The sequence below is a fragment of the Rattus rattus genome, chromosome 16 (genome assembly GCF_011064425.1).
Source record: "Rattus rattus isolate New Zealand chromosome 16, Rrattus_CSIRO_v1, whole genome shotgun sequence".
Lineage (NCBI taxonomy): Eukaryota > Metazoa > Chordata > Mammalia > Rodentia > Muridae > Rattus > Rattus rattus.
In genome coordinates this window covers 28,948,281-28,963,593 of record NC_046169.1, presented here as the reverse complement: position 1 = coordinate 28,963,593, position 15,313 = coordinate 28,948,281, and positions in this window count along the sequence as shown.

Sequence of the window (15,313 nt, the reverse complement as noted above, 5' to 3'; positions counted from 1 at the left end):
GGTGAGGGCTAGAGCATCTGGCTACAACTGCATTTCTGCTTTTCTCTGGGTTTGAAGTTTTACATAGAAAATGTCTTTTTCAATATAAGCTTCTGTGGAAAATTTTTAAAGATTTGATTTTTTTTAATTAGATATATTTCTTTACTTACATTTCAAATGTTATTCCCTTTCCCGGTTTCCTATCCATAAGTCCCTTTCCCCTGCCCCTCCCCAATATGGGTGTTCCCCCCATATATTCCCCTTACTGCCCCCCCATATTCCCCTGTACTGGGGGTCCAACCTTGGCAGGATCAAGAGCTTCCCTTTCCACTGGTGCCCCAACAAGGCTATTCTCTGCTACATATGCAGTTGGAGTCCTGGGTCAGTCCATATATAGTCTTTCAGTAGTAGTTTAGTCCCTGGAAGCTCTGGTTGGTTGGCATTGTTTTATTATGGGGTTGCAAGCCCCTTCAGTTCTTTCAATCCTTCCTCTAATTCCCCCCAAGGGGGTCTCATTCTCAGTTCGGTGGTTTGCTGCTAGCATTGACCTCTGTATTGGACATGCACTGGATGTGTCTCTCAGGAGAGATCTATATCCAGTCCCTTTCAGCATGCGCTTTTTAGCTTCACCAATCTTATCTAGTTTTGGTGGCTGTATATATATATGGGCTACATGTGGGGCAGGCTCTAAAGATTTGGTTTTAATTTTAATTGTGTGCCACTTTGTAGTGGTTATGGGCACATGTGCATGCAGTTCCCTGTGAAGACCAGCAGAGGGCGTCAGATCCCCTGGCACTGAGGTTGCATGTAGCTGTGAGCTACCTGGGTGTTGGGAACTGAGCTCCAGTCCCCTGGAAAAGCAGCCATTGCTCTTTTCACTGCTGAGCCATCTCTCCATCCCTGGAAAATTATGTCATGAAATATTTATAACAACAGCACAACAGCAATGAAAAGAGTGTGCTTCTAGGGGACCAGTGAGAAGCCTTAGTGGGTGGAGCGTTGCTGGCAAAAGTGACAACTTGAGTTCTATTCCTGGGAGATGCATGGTAGAAGAGAGAGATGACTTCTGTGAATTTTCTCACTTCCACATGTGTGCTGTGGGACACACATGAGCACAGATGTGCGCGTGCGCACACACACACACACACACACACAGTGTAATTTTAAAACCAATTTAAAAGATGCTTTTAGAAGAAAATACTTTCTAAAAAATGTAGTCTCTTACATGAAGAAATCAGCTCTTCAGGCTGGAGAGATGGCTCAGTGGTTAAGAGCACTGAATGCTCTTCCAGAGATCCTGAGTTCGAATCCCAGCAACCACATGGTGGCTCACAACCATCTGGAATGAGATCTGATGCCCTCTTCTGGTGTGTCTGAAGATAGCTACAGTGTACTTATATATAATAAATAAATATGTCTTAAAAAGAAGAAAAAAAAAAAAAGAAATCAGCTCTTAAGCTTTCCTTAGAAATTAGAAAGTACAGAGAACCTTTCAAATCCCCAGCCTGACCCTGAGCAGGATTGTCTGCTTGAGGCCAGTGCAAGGATGCTGGGACCTTACACATTTCTTGCAAAATCTGTCCAAGACCTTTGATCCTCTTAAGCTGGGCTCCTAATAACTTTGAGGAGAGAGCAGTCTGCCTGCTCAGTGAGTGTAACTGTGTCCATTTTACAGATGGAACACTGAGGCTCAAGGGGAGTCTGCCCCCCAGACAGGCATGGCCTTAGGTCTGTGGCAGTAGAACAGGTACTATTTCTGAACTATCATGGGATGGAGCTGCAGACACACAGCCCAGAGGGTGCTGGCGGGCCGGGCTAGTGTGCAAAGAACTACTCATTAACACGGGTCCACCGGGGACCAAGTGGCACTCAGAATGATGCTGGTCCTACCTGCCGTCTCCTGGCCCTCTGCATGAGACATATCTAATAAACGCCATTTGATTCCTGTCCTGGCGCCTAGGGCTGAGCCCTGTGCACAACAGGCTTTCCTTAAATATTTACTGAAGGAACAAATCTCTGGCCGCAGTGCCTGATGGAGCAGGAAGAATCTGTTGGAGAGCCTCGGACACCACCGTGGAAATGCACTGCACAGATCTGTGGCCATCTGTCAGGCGCTGTGAAGGACCAGAAGAAAAGCCATCAGCTTTCTTAAAATAGCAGCAGGATTTCCTGGAGTGGGCAGGGCCGGCGCCGGCTGTAGCTGAAAAATGGGACCAGCGGGCTGTCCTGCACTGATGATGGGAGATGGCCCTGCCAGGAGCCCAGATACCATCCGTGTGGCTGGGTGACAACTTCTGGGGGTCAAGGAGAGGACAGGGGAGAGCTGAGAGGATCCTCTGTCCAGAGCCTGACACTCATTTCCCAAGTCTGTCACCGCATCTGCTAGTCTCTTTCCTGTGCACCACTGGGAGACAAGCTATGGTGGCCGGATGGCTGGGCTGGAGTCCAGGCTCCCAGGTCCGACTCTGGACCCTTTATTGGCCTCAGTTTCTTTATCTGCAGCATGGAGCTAAGAAGAGCATTTTCTAGAGAGGGCTATGAAGATGGTGGGGACAGGCGAGAAAGATTAAAAAAAAAATAGTCGGGGTTGGGGATTTGGCTCAGTGGTAGAGTGCTTGCCTAGGAAGCGCAAGGTCCTGGGTTTGATCCCCAGCTCCGGAAAAAAAAGACCCCCCCCCCAAAAAAAAAAAAAAAAAAAAAAAAAAGAAAAAAAAAATAGTCAGGTGCGATGGCACACATTTGTCCTCCTCACTTGGGAGGTTGAGGCAGGAGGATTGCTGTGAGTTCCAGGCCAGTCCTTTGAGATTCTTCTAAAAAACAAAAAACAAACAAAAGAACCCAAAAGCAGGATTAATTCGATGGCTCGATCGGTATAGACACTACAAGACCTGCATTTGATTGGGCCCTCATGGTGGAAGGAGAGAATGGATTCCTATGAGTTGTCCTCTGGCCTACACATGTGTGTGCGCTCGTATAAACACACACACACACACACGGACACACACACACATGGACACACACAGGGACCCACACGTGCACACACACACACATACACACACAGGGACCCACACGTGCACACACACACACATACACACACATACACACACACACACACACACACACAGAGGCACGCACAGGCAGGCACAGGCACACACACACACTAATGGTGACCTCCAAACCTAAAAGTATTTTCATTGCTACTTCATAACTGCAATTGCTACTTTTATGAGTGATAATGTAAATATCTAGGATATCTGATATGCAAACCCCATGAAAGAGTCCTTTAATCCCCACCCCACCCCCAAAGGGGTCTCAACCTGCATGTTGAGAACTGCTGATTTACATAGTGTCTGTTTGCCAAGTGTGGGCTGCTCTTACGATGACTCAAATAAGGTGTGTTCCTTCCCCTGCCCCGTGGCCTTGTACCTGCCAGCATCTATTGCAGCCTGGGATACAGTCATCCACATCCTTGCCTATCTGCAGTCAGGGTCTGCTAACCACCCATATTGGGAGTATGTAAGCAGTGTCCCCCGTGTTCATTTGACATTCCTTCCATGACCCCTAGTAGATGGTGGGAAGGCAGGTAACACAGAGCCCTGTATGTACTGTGTCCCCTGGCGTAGCCTGCAGTGGGTCACACACACCAGCGTTGTCCCCTCCCCCCTCTCATGCCTTGACACCTCTGGACCACTGTTCTTATGTGTTTATAAGTGAACCTGGGTTCATCACGACACCCCGACAATCAGTTCATATTCAGGGGTGATTCTGGGCTGAGAGGGCTGAGGTGGCTTCACTTTGGGGTCTGACAGTGACCACTGCTGTCTGGGGTTCCAGTGTGGTTTGGCACCTAACCTAGAAGTCTTTGTTAGGCCTTCACTGCCGTGACAAACACTAGTGCCAGACAACTTCAGGGAAGATTTAGTTTTGCTTGTAGTCTCAGGGCTTTGGGTCCCCAGTCAGCTGGTTCCAGCTGTGGGCCTGAGGTGGCTTCAGATAGCCTTGGAGGAATTTGGGGACCAGAGCTGCTCACCTCGTGGTGGGTGGGAAGCAGAGAGGCAGGCAGGAAGGGACAGGACAACATATAACCCCTAAGGACCTTCTCCCAGTCACCTGCGAGATCCCGCTTCCCCCGAGATTCCACTTCCTGAACTAGATCCGAGAATGGAAGGATGTAGCACCTTTTCCTGGGATCTCCTGGTTAGTGTAAACCAGGAGATATGACCCTAGTCCTCACATGGCCCTCAGTCCTTTGTGATCTGCCCCAACCCACAACTCCAGAGCCCTCGATTGCTCTGGCGTAACCAACCAGGACTGCAAGGGGCCCATAACTCTCTCCTTGCACTGCTCCAAGCCAGTACAACAGCAGCCAGACTTAGCTCCCTCAGCGGGCACCCCCGCTCCACTCAGCTTGTCCTCCTACCTGACCCTCCCTGTTCAGCCACCCAACCCGTGGGACATCTGGGACACTGACTTCTGTATTCTCCCCACTGTACATTGCCCCGAGCTGGCTGTCAGAAACGTCGACAGACACCTTCGTGTGTTTCTCTTAATGTCATAACAATAAAATCACAAGCTACTTGAGTTCTGTCAGCTGCAATTTACCAAATAGGCCCAACCTCCCTTGAGAGACGGCTGAGGTAAACCTAGGTTCCTTCACTCTGATCCTAACTGTTGGTATTAGCTTTCGGATCGCACTGTACACCAATCAATAAATCCATGGTAAATCAGTAAATCCATCCATCCATCTATCTGTCCATCTGTCTATCCATCCGTCCGTCTGTGTCTGTCTGTCCGTCCATCCATCCAGCCATCCAACTTCTTTCTGTCTATGTCTGTCTGTCTGTCTTTCTGTCTGCCTGCCTACCTATCTATGCAGGTTACAGAATCACGCAAAGAATTAAAGAAGCCACAGCAGAATTCATGAGGTTTCGAAGTCATGCTCCAGGCAGATGCCCAAGGCTTCCACACTGCGAAGCGTCCGTGTGGGAATAAGAGGAGGAACTGGTCTGCTATCCTCAGGGATGCCTGCACAGAGTCGAGCTGCGGGGTATGGGTTGAGCTGTGTCCCATGGCCAAGTCAAGACCCTGGTGGATATAGAGTCAGAGTCCCCACAGATACACGGGCAGTTGGATGGGTATCAGTTAATTTATGGCTGAGCTGAGTGCAATCCGAAATGGTCAGGAGTTCTCCACCTGTGGGACCAAACACTAAGTGATCAGAGGACAGGCACCGAGGTAGTCACTACCACAGGGTGTGATGCCCTCCTGTTTGTGGGGTCCAATTGAAGGGGTTGCACCCCATCCTGTATCCGGTTGTCTGATATGTTCTCAGGTTTGGATTTCCTGCTATGGTTTTAACCGCCCATATGTTTGCTCATACGGCCCCAATTTACTTTGATAATTTTAGAGGGCAGAACACTTTCTGCCTTTCACACTCCACCACTTGGAAGTCTGGGAGTCGTGGGTGGTGCTGGACAGTTGACTCATTCATGAGTCTCCCAAGGAAGAGAGTCCGTCTCCGTCCTCACATTGGAGTCAAACATTGCTTGTGAGATGGAGTCTAGCCTGAGAGCCACTGCGTTACAGAGCTTGGACTGAAGAAAAGGCACAGCCCGACTCCAACAATGCCTCTCCCTTCCTGGCTGCTGAGCGCCCAGCAATCCCAGCAGCCCTTGAGGCTCGCCGATACCTGCCTGGCTTCCAGGGCTGCAGACAACAGCCCCTTCATGTTACTCCTGAGCAAACACGGCCAACCTGGCTTGCTCAGCCCCACGGAGGTGAGAGAGTTTTCTGTTCGCTGCTCCCAGTGGGCAACCGGTTGGGAAGGAGCACAAAGGACCCAGTGTCCGTCCCCGAGTGCCAGCACATGCGCAGCCTCTGCCTCTGGTCTGCTTTATCAGCCGCATGCAGCTCCGGCCTTGTTTTCTCAGGTGTGGGGTAAACCCATGGCCTCTATGCAAAGGAGCCGGCAGCCCAGTCTGAAAGAGCATCCACCGTCAGCACAGACGGGGCTTGTCGTGTGAGCCCAGGGGCAGACTAGACAGGCCAGCCTCCAAACGCCACAAAGCTCCTTCTCTCTCCTCCCTCCAAGAACCTGGGCAAGGAGGGACCCGGTCAAGCTTCGAGATGTCAAGAGTGAGCTGCCAGGAGAGGGTGGCTCCTACTGCCAGGCAGGGAACACACAGGAACAGTGGTGTGGGGATAGCCACAGGGTCCAGGCCCTGATCCAGAGGAGGGAGGAGGATACTGAGCCTGCAGGCTGGGTGGGCCAGAGAGAGAAAGTGGTGAGGGGGCTATGGATAGAAACCAGGCAGAATCTTCTACCCTCCCATCTATCCATCCATCTATCCATCTGTCTATCCATCCATCCGTGCACCATCCATCCACTTATCATTTGTCCATCTATCCATCCATCCATTCATTCATCTACCTAACCATGCATCTGTCTACCCATCTGTTTGGGCATCCATCCATCCATCTATCCACTCATCCATCCATCCATCCATCCATCCATCCATCCATCCATCCATTCATCCACTCATCCGTCCATCTATCCATCCATCAACCCACTCATCCATCCATCCATCCATGCATCCATGCATCCATCCATCCATCCATCCATCCACTCATCCATCCATCTATCCATCCATCCATGCATCCATGCATCCATGCATCCATCATCCATCCATCCATCCATCCACTCATCCATCCATCCATCCATCCATCCATCTCATCCATCCATCCATCCATCCATCCATCCACTCATCCATCCATCCATCCATCTATCCACTCATCCACTCATCCATCTATCCACTCACCCATCCATCTATCCATCCATCAACCCACTCATCCATCTATCCATCCATGCATCCATGCATCCATCCATCTAACCATCCATCTGTCCACCCATCTGTCCATGCATCTATTTACCCTTCAACCATCCAGCTGTTCATCCATTTACTGGTCCTTTTTTTCTTCCTTCCTTCTATTCACTCATCTGTCTGTCCTTTCTTCTATACTTCTTCCTTGCCATCTACCCACATATTCTGGCCCTTCTTTTCTTCCCCTACCTTTCCCTTCATTTTCTCTAGCCTTCTAACCACCCACTCATTCTTCTTTCCTTCCATCTATCTGTTCGTCCTTCTGTCCTTCCTTTCATTCATCCATCCATCGAGTCCGTGGAACAGTGTTGGGTCCCTCTTTCCCCATGGGTGAAGGAGGGAAAACCCTCCCCAAGCCTAACTAGTGTGAGGTGGCAAACTGTGTCCAGTGAGGCCCACATGGGGTCTGCAGGTGCTTCCCAGTGACAAGCATATCAGCCCTGAGGAAGGAACCCATACCCCAAAACATCCAGGGGCACTCAGGGCAAGTCAGCAGAGCCAGTAAATGACAACAGTATGGAGTGAGCCCTACTTCCCTGTGAGGATGTGATTGACTTATTAGAATGTTGTCCCAGGCTAGCAGGGAGATCAAACCATTGTTGAGGAGAAGATGGCTTGGTGGAGACATATCTGGAAAAGGAATCTCACAGTTAGTGGAGCCCAGAAGGCTTAAAAAATGGCCGCACTAGAAGTCTTGAAGTAGAGCCAAGTTTATTCTAGAAAGGGTCAGGCAGTATTCTACATGTTGAGGGCTAAAAAGAAGTCAGCAATATTCTATAGGTTCTTATCTATTATCTATCTATCTATATCTACCTATCATTTATCCATCATCTATCATCCATTTTTCTATCTATCATCTTTGGTTTTTCCAAAGCAGGGTTTTTCTATGTAGCCCTGGTTTTCCTAGAACTTGCTCTGTAGCCCAGGCTGGCCTTGAACTCAGAGATCTGCCTACCTCTGGGTCCTAAGTGCTGAGATTAAAAGCATGTGCCAGCACACATCCAGCATAAGGCTCTTCTACATGAAGGGAAGAACACATAAGTTTTTATTGACAAAATTCAAAATATAACAACCAGGTACATTGCTTCATAAACGCCTACCAGCAAGAACAATGGAATTCTCTTTTTTATATATTTAATCGGTTTTGGGGGAGGGGGTAGGAGTACACACACCAGAGCACAAGTGTGGATGTCGGGGGACAACTTACAGGGTTGAGTTCTCCTTTCACAGTATGGGTCCTGGGAATTAAACTCAGGTCTTCATGCTTGGCCCAAGAACTTTTACCCACTGAGCCTTCTCACCAGCCCAAGAATGACATTCTTTGGAAGAATTGTGGGAATGAAGCTGCTCTGAGCTACAGTTCAAAGTCTCTGATCTCTAGCATGATCCAATGGAGTCACACTTTCATGTCAACTCTGCCCTAGGCCCACAGACCTCACGAGGCAGAGTTAGGATAGATCATGTGGGCCACCACTCTCTCATTCAGATAACTTTCCACCCTGTGCTTACATAGGGATCACCAGTGTTGAGAAGGCAGTGGCTTTGACCTCGGGATGCAATGGGGAACTCTCAAGTAAACAGTAAGGCCGAATCAATATGTTGAAGACTCTTTGGCAGCCATGTTGGCAACGGCCATTGGAGATTCTAGGGCTGGTGACAACAGAATAGCTGTCCTAGGATGGAATTTTAGGGGTGCTCTTACATTTGTACTCTCTCTCTCTCTCTCTGTCTCTCTCTCTCTCTCTCTCTCTGTATGCATTCATGGGAATGTCTACAAGATGCCACCAGGGAAGAGTGGCAGGGTTACAGGGACCTTTGAAGAACAGATTTAGGGTTCAGAGTGAGGGTCCCAAAGTACTAAAGCTACCAAAGTGTGGCTGTAAAGTTTAAGGGTACAGAGGTGGGTGGCCTGGATAGTGACAAAATCCTATGGGACTTAGGACAGTGGCAGCAGATGGAACCAAGCAAGTGGTAGCAGCATGCACTGGACTCAATGCCAGCGTAGGGTGGCACGAAGCAGGGTGGCACGGGGTGGGAGGATTGGGCCACTCCCCAAGCCTGGCCTGGATTTCCCGCTGCTGACTGCTGTACTATTACCTCCAATGGGTCTGTGCTGGGCTCTCGTGGGAAAGGTTCCCAGACAGGCACCCGGCCCCATTCTTTACTTCTGCCCAGACATCACCAGTGGCCTGGCGTGTGCCGTTCATAATTACACGCACGTTAGCCTCTTCCCTCTTGCTCCAGTTTTTCTCGCTCGCTTTGAATGTTGTCTCCATCTGTGCCGGATGTCACCAAGGACCACGTAAGGCTGAACTCCTCCCTCATGGGAATCTTTGTCCATCTCCTGGTCCCGCTCCTAATAACCTGCTCGCCGAGCCTCAGCTGGATGAATGACAGGTGTCTCAGATGGATGAATGACAGGTGTCTCAGATGGATGAATGACAGGTGTCTCAGATGGATGAATGACAGGTGTCTCAGATGGATGAATGACAGGTGTCTCAGACCACCTATCTCCGATCAGAGGTACCCAGTATGGTTCTCGATTTTTTTTTAGCTGCTCTTGCGTTTAGGTCTCTTTGTGGGGTTCTCACCTCGTGACCTCCCCAGGGACATTTACCTTTGCTGAGCCACATTCCGTGGTTCGCTTCCCAGCCAAACGCTCCCATCCGGCTGCACCATGCACGCATCAGGATGCCAAGAAATGCCTGTGGTGTTCAATATCATATCCCTGAATCAGTGCCCAGTGGCCAACAGATGCACAAGTATTTTCTGGAAGTTTCTATCGAGTGGCCTGCACCATCAACCTGCTTCCCCATAAACACCAAGGCTCCATTCCCTACCACAGGAACACAGGGTCTGTATTCACAGCCTTGGGTCAACACTGGCCAGGCCCTGGTATTTCCCGATTCCAAAACCATGGTCGGTTTGAAAGCAAGGGAGCCGAGGGCAGGGAGGTACCCTGCTGGTCACAAGGCTGTTTTCACAGCTACTCACGTAGCATCAGGAGCCTGCCAGCCAGATCCACACTGAAGCCTTGTTCCCTTCAGGCCTCTGCATGAACCTGCCCAGGGGCCTGGCTCGCCTCTCCTGCTGGCACTGGGCATTGCTGGCACTGGGGCAGATGTGTGCCTGCTTTCCATCCCAAAGCAGCTTTGTGGGAAGTATGTGTGGATGTTGGGGGTGGGCTGGTGTGCTGCTGATATCCCAGAGGAGCCATGCCCCTGAGCAGGATGTTGGCACAGGAAGCAGCGTTACTGTGGCCTGATGTGAGAACCAGAGTATAGGCTGGCAGTGTGAGGAACTCTCGGGAGCTTTTGCTGAGTAAGATAGCATCCCAGCCTAGCTTGAGGGACTAACGGGTGGGGTGATACCAGGTCTCCTCTGTCCTTGGCTGGCTATAGCTCTTGCTGGGATGTTCTCTGAGGATTCTGGTCTGGAACCCTCCGAAGGCCACTCATGCATATGTCGGACGGCCAGTGGGTATGTGGGCTCTTTCCAAGATGGCGGCCCATCTCGAACTGACAGAGATCCACCTGCCTCTGCCTCCAGAGTGCTGAGATTAAAGGTGTGTACCACCATGCCTAAAGGCAGTGGCTTTGGAATTTGGAATAAAACCCGAAAGCCCAGGCAGGCTTACGTCATAGTAACTGTGTAGGAGAGAAATCACTGGACAGAGAGAAGCCATGAACTACAGAGCTAGAGTATGTGCGGAGAGGGAGCACGTATGTACCTGTGTGTGGAGATATGTGGAGCTCAGAGAACAACAGAATTCAGTGCGTCACTCTCGGCAGCCAACACCTTTACCTTCCAAGCCGTGTTGCCAGCCCCTGCGTTCTTTATAATTTATTGTGGCTGGGTTGTTTTGAGACTGGATCTTGCTAGGCAGCTAGGCAGGCCCCGTGCTGAACACCGGAGAAAAATAAGTGCAGGCGCTGGGAAGACGGCTCCGCTGTTAAGAGCACTGGGTACTTTTCTAGAGGACCGGAGTTCAATTCCCAGAATGCACATGGCGGCTCACAACTGTCTGTAACTCCTGTTCCAGGGGATCCTACACCCTCACACAGACATAAATGCGGGCAAAACACCAATGCACATTTAAAAATTAATTAATTGGAATAGAACTGCAGTGAGGGAGGGGAACTCCGCTGGGGCCGCGACATTTAAGCCTCATACCTTAAGAGTTTTAAATGTTTAAGTCATTTTTACAGGCAGGCCATTCACGCAGTAAGGTCCACCATCAGGCACCTACGGTGGCTTTTGGCAAAGGTGCACACACTTCTATAACCAGCAGCCCCAGGGATGGAGACACGAGACACCACAGCCTGGGTGATGAACCCCTGGCCTCTTCATCTGTACCGGAGTATCAGATTCCAAACATTTCCTCTACCTTCTTAGCTTGACATTTTTTATGACCCACCCATATTACCCCCTCCCCACTCCTTACCCCCAGTATTTGTAGCTTGGTCCTCTTCAGGGCTGTATAGTGTTCCTTTTTGGCCTTGCACCCACCAAGAGATAGTTTGCTTCAAGCACTGCAAGAACATCCAGCAGACAGGAATTAAAACACTGGGCAGGGGCAGGGGTGTGGGGTGGGGGTGTGGGACCTGCTTTCAGAGGGCTGGAACCTCAATCTGGGTTCGGCCGTTGTAACCCACAGTCTGGATGCCTGCAGTGGACAGAGGTAGCATTGTTATTTGAACCAAGACCGGCCTGCATTTTTAGAAGCATTTGAAGTTGTGGTTTTTGTTGTTGTGGTTTTGGAAGGGTGTTGTTGTTGTTGTTGTTGTTGTTTTAATTCCCTCCTCAAACAGCCGAACTCTGAGGTCCCTGTGAGCTCGGCAGTTCTAAATGACTTTCTGATCTAAGAGAGCAGAAAAGAAAATTGTCACCATGCCTTCTGGGGAAGCTGAGGGGCTCTGTCACCTGTCTCTGATGTGATGCTGTTGAACACATGGTCACTGTGGCCAACTCCAGTTATTTATCATAAAGTCTAAATTTAGGGAAATAATTTGCTTCCCAACCACAGGATCCGTGTCTCAACCACACACCAGCCACAGTGGCCGGTGGCTGCCACACTGGTCAGCATCCATGTGGACCTCGCCCATCACCATAGAAGCCTAAGGGAGACTCACTTCCTGTGACCAAGTTTCCCTGGTGTTTGGTGTTCTTTATATTCTCCGAGAACCTTCTCAGAGTAGATTAATGCACTTGACATACTAGGCACCAGGTACCCACCATTCGTGATGCCTAAGGATGGTTTTAGGTCCTGCCATGGTTATATCAGCTGAGACACCGGAAGCCGCCCCTCTGTGGGAAGTGGGTTAACCTCCGCTTCTCAGTCTCCTCCTCCATCTGGGTAGCAAATGACTTTCCCAGCAACAGATGACTCAAGGGCTTGACTGAACCAGCTGCAAGCTGATCAAAGCCAAGCCAAAGGCCATGGGAATTGCTTTGAAGTAGGACCACAGCACCAGAATGGAATCCTCTCGCCATGCAAAAGGTCCCCAGTGATCGAGTCCAGGAGAGCGGATATCAAAGTGTCACCAGCTTCCTTCCCCTGTCTGCTTGACTCCCTGGAGTTCTGTTTGCAGTGAGGTGAGGCCCTCGGGGACCTGGTGTGCCGGCTGCTGTTAAAGGGGCGTGGTGTTGCTTCCCTGCAGTTTGGGGACATCTGGCTGCCTGCTGAACCCCGTGCCAGCCCAAAGGGCAAGAGGAGATTGTTGGCACTCATCTTCCAGGGATCTCTGAGAAAGAGAAGCCCTACAATATAGGCTTCTTAGCCGAATATGCTCGCTAGGATAGACCAGCAGCCACACAGTGTAGGAGTCCAAGGACATGGGACATCAGGGCCTTGAGGCAGTGAATGCCACATCTTAAAGGCCATGTCCAAGGTACAAGGTCATGACCCCCAGGTATCCTGTGAGCTCCCCCAATCCTGTCTCCAGCCCCTGTTCATTCTGGAGCTTGGATCTGGCCAGCCCCAATGCAGCCAGCATGGCAGTGGCCATGAGCTGGGTGTTAGCTACAGAGCGCATGACCAGTGAGAGGCTGGGACCAGCAAGATTCCTGAGATGGGGTCTAGACACATCCCGTAGTGGACGTCTGAGCTGGTCCTGCTTCTCGCTGGTAGGTAGCATCACGACACCACGTCTTTCCTTACCAGATCGGACGTGTGGGGAAGCCAGAATTCTATGGTGGTTCAGCTGAACAGAACATGGGAGCAAAGGTCTCTAAACACAGCTCCCTCCCTGTGGTGCCAGGACCAAAGGTCACAAGTGGCTCTCATCTGCCGGGCCTCTGCCCTTGCTGAGTGGCCACCTTCGACAGGTGACCAGAAGGGACAGCGTGGGGTTCCCTCTCCTGGTCTCTCTCCCTCCACCCTGTAACTGTCATCAGAGTGTTTTAGAGTGCATATTGGATGCAAGGGGTGTCACCTTGCACCCTGGCTCTGGAAACTTTCAAGTGAGTCTACAATCTATACGGTCCATGGCAGGCTGTAGCGGGCTCAGTTAATCACGTATAGAGAGGAAGATGATACCCCCTCCCACACAAGGGGAATGACCGCCATGAGGGGGTGGTGCACAGAGGACGGAGCTTTCTCCAGCTGTCAGCAGTCGGTTTGCTTTGGCTGTCCACTCTCCTTTAGGAAGTGCGCGTGTCACTCATCTGGGGTGAGGACAGCTATCACCCAGGGAAGGGTCACATGGTCTCCGTATGAGCACGAACTTGCAACGTCAGCTTCCCAAGAGTCATTAGCCTGCAGATACCGCTGTTTTCCTTTCTGGCCCCAGAGTTAACGATCAGAAATGAACCACGAGCCTGTTTTCCTTTGGGTCCGCTTGCCTTTACAAGCTGCGGGCTGTTATCCAGGCCTTGCACGCACAGCTCTGATGAATAAAGTCTTTATCCACAGTTCCCAACTCTTTCCCAAAGTGAGGCTTTGCAATAGCTTACCCCCCCAAAAAAAAAACCAAAACACACACACACACACACACACACACACACACACCAAACCCATCTATAAATAATAAAATAAAAAGATATATGCCAGGTCCCATGAAAGAGTGTGTCTCCACCCTCAGGAGTAATAGAGTGTAATAATTCAACCCTGCACTTCCTGGTAGCCAGGCCCCAAAGAGAAATTCTCCTTTCTCACATGCAAAATGAAGGACACAAAAATCCCTGTTTATTTTTCATTCCCTGTCCCAAACTACATCTTATGTTGCGTTTCAATAAGGAATTGTAGTGATTTTTGACAACTGTGTGTTAGCAATGCGTATACAAAACTCACTGTGTAGATCAGATCGCAGGGTTCAAGATCGCAGAGGTTCACCTGCCTCTCCCTCCCAAGTGCTGGGATTCAAGGCTTGAGCCACCGGGCCTACCTGATGATTTTCTTTCTTTTCTTTTTTTGTTTGTTTTGTCTTTTTTTCGGAGCTGGGGACCGAACTCAGGGCCTTGCGCATGCTAGGCAAGCGCTCTACCACTGAGCTAAATCCCCAACCCCTTTCTTTTCTTTTTTAAAGATTATTTAAGTTATAAGTATATGTGGATGTGTAGCTACGTGGATATGAGCATGTGAGTGCACTGCCAATAGTGGCCAGAAGGGGGCGATGGGTCCACTGGAGCTGGAGTTTCAGGCAGTTGTGAGCGGCCTGCAGTTGGGTGCTAAGAACTGAACTCAGGTACGCTGGGAAGAGAAGTGGTGCTCTTAATCACCAAGGCAGCCCCATTCATTCTTTAAGCCAGTGTCCAAATGGCCCTTGGCTGGAAAGACCATCTCTGGCCACCTTGCTCCAATGCCGTCATCTCTGGTTACACAACCCTGTTTCGTAGCAGGTGTCACTCCGCCGTCCCCTTGCCTGCTGTCTGATTCCCCTGCTCAGGAGAACAAGGAACAGATCTTAAGTGTGTCGTTCAGTGCCTTGGTATCACCACAGCAACACCACACACTTTGTGACTGGCTGACTATAAGTGGTAGAGATGTTCAGCAGATGCCAAGGATGTGGACTGCAGCCGAGGTCACCATCTACAGTCTTGGGTGTTGTGTGCTGCGTAGCTGCAAAGGGCACTGTCACATTTCTAGGTCAGTGAGAGACTCTGTCTCAAAACTATGGTGGATGATGCCTGAGGGACACACCTGAGGTTGGCCTCTGGCTCTCTCTCTCTCTCTCTCTCTCTCTCTCTCTCTCTCACACACACACACACACACACACACACACACACACACACACACACACACACACACATGGGTTTGCACACGTGTGCACACCTCCACATACATAGGTGCACGCACACCCATACACACACAAGTTTTTTTAAAATCTTGGCCTCACGCCACTGTGACTTGGCTGGGGTGACGTCTTCCAGCCGGCCGCTAAACCGTCATCTCTGCCTCCCTGACCAGTACCAAGAGCACCTTGGTCTAAATGCAGAACCTGGCACTGGTTCCC